General features: G+C 39.3%; 1 protein-coding gene across 1 annotated transcript in view; it reads right to left on the bottom strand.

The window, feature by feature from the left end:
- LOC121917630 (apoptosis-stimulating of p53 protein 2-like) overlaps positions 1-5,485 on the bottom strand; it is a 28,144-nt gene extending 22,659 nt beyond the window's left edge. Inside the window, exon 1 of the mRNA XM_042443735.1 lies at positions 5,444-5,485. The gene's annotated coding sequence lies outside the window, so the exon portion shown is untranslated. The remainder of the gene's footprint in view (positions 1-5,443) is intronic.
- Between the last annotated feature and the right edge of the window lie 212 nt (positions 5,486-5,697).

The raw sequence follows: 5,697 nt of genomic DNA, 5'->3' as shown, positions 1-5,697 counted from the left end.
GGGGGTGCGGAAGCACCGCCCCTTCCTAACCCTAGTACGTATACAATACGTACAAGATGGCGCCGGCCCTTCTACATGGCCGGCGCCATCTTTACGTACTGGACGCATAGCGTCCAGACGTGTCGCGGCGCTAATGACGTAGCGAATGCGCCCTTGGCGCTTCGCTACGTCATCCGTGCGCCGCAGAAAGAAGCTCCGAAATGGAGCTTCTTTTTTGCTCCGCGCGGGAGCCGCCGGTTTGGATGCTGCGGCTCCCTCGCGGAGCAAATGGCGCCGGCGGGGGAACGCCGCAAAACGGCGGTTTGTATCCCGCCCAAGTTAATTTTTTAAAAAACTTGGAAACCTCCAAGAAAATAGGTCTCACACATTCTCTATATACTTTGTTCAAGTCCTAAAGTCTACAACCTTGAAGCTTAAAAAATGATGTCATAATCTTATTCAATTCGTCTGAAAGGAATTCGTTTCCTATGTCATTTTTCATATACTGCATTACAATACCAAAGCGGTTTCCACTGAAACCCCTTTTGAAATCTGTTTAAACTACAGTATCTCAATTTACATGTGGAGAACTAAGTTGTGATAGTCTTACTTAGCACTCTTTAAAAATTACAACTGATTCTTCAATTGCAGATCCACAGGCTGCATTACTAACAGCAATGGGGGGAAGGGATGGTAAAATATTCAATATTCAGAAGTGCCCATTTCAATAGTAACTGGTGTCTTCAGTGCTCTTAAAGGCTAGATAAATTGCATCCAACAACAATCTGACAACAACTAAATAACTGCCTGTTTTATTTGTTTCCTGGAGTTACCTTGAATTTTGATTCAATGTCATAGCAACCACAGTTGTGACTTCCGGTATTAAATTATTTTAACTGAAGTGGCATACTTTACTATACTAGTAGGAGCCCTGGTGGCGCAGTGGTTAAATGCCTGTACTGCAGCTACTCACTCACAAACCATAAAGTTGCAAGTTCAATACTAGCAAAAGGGCTCAAGCTTGACCCAGGCTTGAATCGTTCCGAGGTCGCTAAAATGAGTACCCAGATTTTGGGGGCAATTAGCTTACACTTTGTAAACTGCTGAGGGAGTGCTTAAGTGCACCGATAAGTGGTATAAAGATGTACTTGCTATTGCTACTATAGCATACATATCACTTGAAGATCTATGAATGAAATATGTTAAAGAGTTACATAAATCACAGTTGGATTTCTAAGACAGACAGTTTCCTTCATGCTCCCACAATTTCTTATAGAACAAATACTTGCTCTCTCTCTCTCTCTCTCTCTCTCTCTCTATTATATACACACATACTGTCCATATACTTGGCATTTTAAAATCAAATGTTTCAGTATGTAAAAATGTAATTCAGATCTCACATCAAACCATGGTTTGTAATCGACTAGAAAACTGGAAACCAAGCTTTAGAACAGTGGTCCTCAAACTGTTCTCTTTAAATAATATAATAATAAATAATAAAAATTTTATTTCTATACTGCCCTTCTATGCAATCAGGGCGGTGTACAACATCATAAAACATTATAAAACATTCATCAATATACATACATTAAGGTTAAAATGCAGCAACATCAAAAACAATCAAAACCAACTTGCCACTGTTGGCTTGGGGGGGGGGGGAGAGAGAGCTAATTGGGGCAAGTCTCAGGGAATGCAGACCTGAACAGGAAGGTTTTAAGCCCCTTTTTAAACTGGGCCAGGGAGGTGGCCGAGCGGAGCTCACTGGTCAGAGAATTCCAGAGGGTCGGGGCGGAGATGGTAAAGGCTCTCCTAGATGTGGAGACTAGCCTGGCCCCTGGGACCCTCAATAACTGCTTTAAGTGATTTTTATACTTCAGCTCCCAGAATCCCAGACTACTGGCTAACATGGCTGAGGCTTCTGGGAGCTGAAGTCCAAAATCTCTTAGATGGCACAGTTTGGGGACCACTCCCAGCTCCTTCATAGCGATTTTTAATTAAAAAAGGAGATAAGATGAAACCCTACAGCACCCACAGCTTAATGGAGATGGGGATGAACAGGAATTCCACAACACTATTTTCTCAAACTGGCCCCACTGGATAGATTAGAGAATAGAAGGTTAAGAGGTGATATGATAGCCCTGTTTAAATATTTGAACGGAGGTCATATTCAAGACAGAACAAGCTTGTTTTCTGCTGCTCCAGAGAATAGGACCCAGAACAATGGATGCAAGCTACAGGAAAAGAGATTCCACCTCAACATTTCAACAGTGGAACACACTCCTTTGGAGTCTGGTGGAGTCTCCCTCCTTGGAGGTCTTTAAACAGAGGCTGGATGGCTATCTGTCGGGGATGCTTTGATTGTGATTTCCTGCATGGCAGGGGTTGGACTGGATGGTCTTTGTGATCTCTTCCAACTCTATGATTCTATGATTCTATAACTGTTATACACTGCTTCTGATACTGCCTTTCAATATTATTTGAGGGGAAACTTGAGCAGAAATATGCTGTCCTGCTTGTGTGCTTCCCAGAGATAACTGGTTGACCACTACATAAAAAAGCAGTAGGCTATATAGTCTCACCTGACATGGCTGTTCTTATGCAAGTGCAACTTGATTGCCAAGCAGGGAGAAGGGAGTTCACAACAGCAGAACTGGATATTATTCCAGTATAATTTTATGGATGAAGTGTACTCCTTCTGTTCTCATCACTATTTGTTATTCGGTTTGATTCCATATCTTCTCTGATCTTTACATCCTTTCACCAAATGAATGTCCACATAGCTATTATATGTCTTACACATCTCTGCTGAATATAGCTCTCTAACACACCCTAGGGCTGCACAACAAGGCACAACAGGAAAAGCAGGTGAGCACAGCACGGTTAGGTGTACCTTATACATCCTATATTAAGCGTAATCGTCTTTGAACTACTCAGCCCAAGGATTATATACAAAGAATTCCATAAAAATTTCTATGCTTTCTAACAACATTGCCTGGTATCCTTCTGATATACATACTTGCTACCTTGGGTCCTGTGCTGGGAGAAAGGTGAGATATAAATTTTAAAAATAAAATGCTGCATAATTTTTTGCTATAGAAACTAATGCCCTCTCGCATGTTTTCACTTTTTTTAGAAGTGCCATGTTTTTTGCTCTGTGTCATACCTTTGCCACTTCAAAAACACAAGACCTAATCTCATTCCACTTTATGAAGTGCAAATTAATTTCAAAGTCGTTCAACAATTTACATGATGGTGACAATAAACTCACTAATGAGTAACTATGCTTTCCCACTTAAGGAATATAAATTTGTACTGATTAAAAGCTCTATAATAACATCCACTACAGTTTTAATATGCTCTTACTCCAAGGAGCTCATGGAGGCATACAGAGTTCTCTCTGTTCAGCATCTGATCTATACAATCCTGTGAGGTAAGTAGGGTTACAATGAGCTTCATGAATGAATGGGGATTTCAATTGGGGGTCCCCAAATGCTTATCCAACTCTCATTTTCATGAAGATATGTACAAACAGAGCAAACTTGTGATCCACTAGTTTATGCATTTATATTTTAATTAATGAGAATGTTAATTACATGTTCATCTAGAGCAATTTTCAAAGTCTTCCCTTTGAGTCATCTTGTTTGACCAGAATCATATCTCTGGATGAAAAACCAATTCAACAACTCCATTTATGCAATAAAAGATAAAAAGGCTTTCTTTACATCAGATTGTAATTCAAAGAAGATCTCTTCAGCATAACAAAAAAAAAAAAGAGCAAGGGAATGAACCTAATATTTCATGCTCGTGCAAAGAAGAGTTTAACAGATAATCAAAATACTGAAATACATAAAAATACTTCTTTTATCCTGCCTTCAGACAGCTCAGAAAATATTCTGAAAACTAGATGCTGCTTTCCATTCCACCTCATAGTTTAAGGTTGATGTTGTTTTTAAACAGGAGTATCAAAATGACGAGAAAGTAGTGCAGAGAAAGAATATTTAACTGACGTAGTACCATCCCTTCACAAATTAGAACCTCAAGTTCACATCACAAAAGGTGTAGCACATGTAAGGCAGCATAGACAGACATATTCATCAGACATTACACGAGATACACTTTTCCTTGGAAAAAATGACAATCCTAAAAAGAGAGCCTACATGGCATAGTGGTTTGTTGGTTTGAGTGTTGGCCTACGACACTGGCAATCCACACATTTCCATGCCAATTGGAGTGTTGGCCTACGACACAAGAGACCAAGATTCAATTCCATGCTTGACCATGAAACCCACTGGGTGACCTTGGCTAAGTCACACACTCTCAGCCTCTTGAGTGTGTGACTCTCATATTTGCAATGGCAAATCTTGCCAAGAAAATCCTGCAATAGGTTTGCACTAAGATGGATACCACTTGAAGGCACGCAACAGCAACAAAATAAGAAAAAGATTTCTGTGAAGCTGCCACAACCAAACTAGAATGACTTCATTCTTCCCACACAATTTATATCCTTCAGTAATCTGAGCTAGTGCTATATAAAATAAGGAAAATAGTTTCAGTGCTGTAAACCAAATACCGTATTCAGATTAACTCCCTCACTGAACATTTTAAATGCATTGTTTTGAAAGAGCCTCTGAAGATTATAGCACTGTCTAAAGAAAACCTCTCTCAAAGTAGCATGTATTAAATACTGACACAATAAACAGGCTTGGTGTCATGCAAAACCACTTCTTCTGCGCTATTAATACCAACCTTTACTTCAACACAGCTACTCTTCCTCACAGATAATGTTCTAGAAAGAACCACATGGCCAATTCTGAAAAGCCATGAAAGGCTTCATTCATTCATATTTTTCAGAAAAGAACAGTAGTTATTTTAAGCTGAGTGGGAGGAGGGGACAAGCAATAAAAGCCTAGCAATTACAGAAATTATGCAGCTATGTGAAACAGCCAAACAGTTTCAGCGTCTTTACCCAATAGGAAACTCATTTAAACAACTTTTTTGCAATCTGATTCATTTTAACCTATTCCCAGAAAACACAGATGTAAGTGTTCCACACACAGATTGCAAGGAAATCAACAACATAAATATTTATCATATTTGCTGACCTAATTTCAACTTTCTAAATGATAGAAAGCATTCTCTACAGTAGCAGGTTTTTAATCTTTTGATATACAGTATTCCCTTTGAGTGAACAGACACAGTTTCCAACTTTAACATGGCTAACAATAGTCCCTAACTCTCCAAAAGATCAAGCAAAATAGAATTCCCCACACATTTCAATGCCAATTTTTCAAGTATTCAACTATTCAATTTTTGCTTGCCTGAATATTCACTGTGCTTAAAGAACAAAGTATGTGACAATGAAATCAACCTACTAAAAATAAACACTAACATACTGTAACATTTCATAGCTAGTTGCTCAATGCACTATGGCAAATCTTAACACAAGGAGAAAAATAGTATTCACCTACATCTTTGGGTGACGGCCAGCCTACGTTTCTGCTTTTTCAGTTACTGCAGACAGTCCAGTTTGTGCTGCTCTGGCATTCAGCCACAACTGTGAGAAAGGAAGTTATGATGCAGAGTAGGTGGAGTACAGTAGGAAGTGCAGCATAATTGTTACAATTATTTAGGCCTGAATAAGATATGAGCCTTTTACTCTTCATTTGTCCCATGGAAGAACATAAAGCCCTTGGCTTTTGACTTACTCCCTCTCATCAT

This window comes from Sceloporus undulatus, unplaced genomic scaffold (genome assembly GCF_019175285.1).
Source record: "Sceloporus undulatus isolate JIND9_A2432 ecotype Alabama unplaced genomic scaffold, SceUnd_v1.1 scaffold_27, whole genome shotgun sequence".
In the NCBI taxonomy this organism is placed as follows: Eukaryota; Metazoa; Chordata; class Lepidosauria; order Squamata; family Phrynosomatidae; genus Sceloporus; species Sceloporus undulatus.
This window is presented reverse-complemented; position numbering and strand designations above follow the sequence as displayed.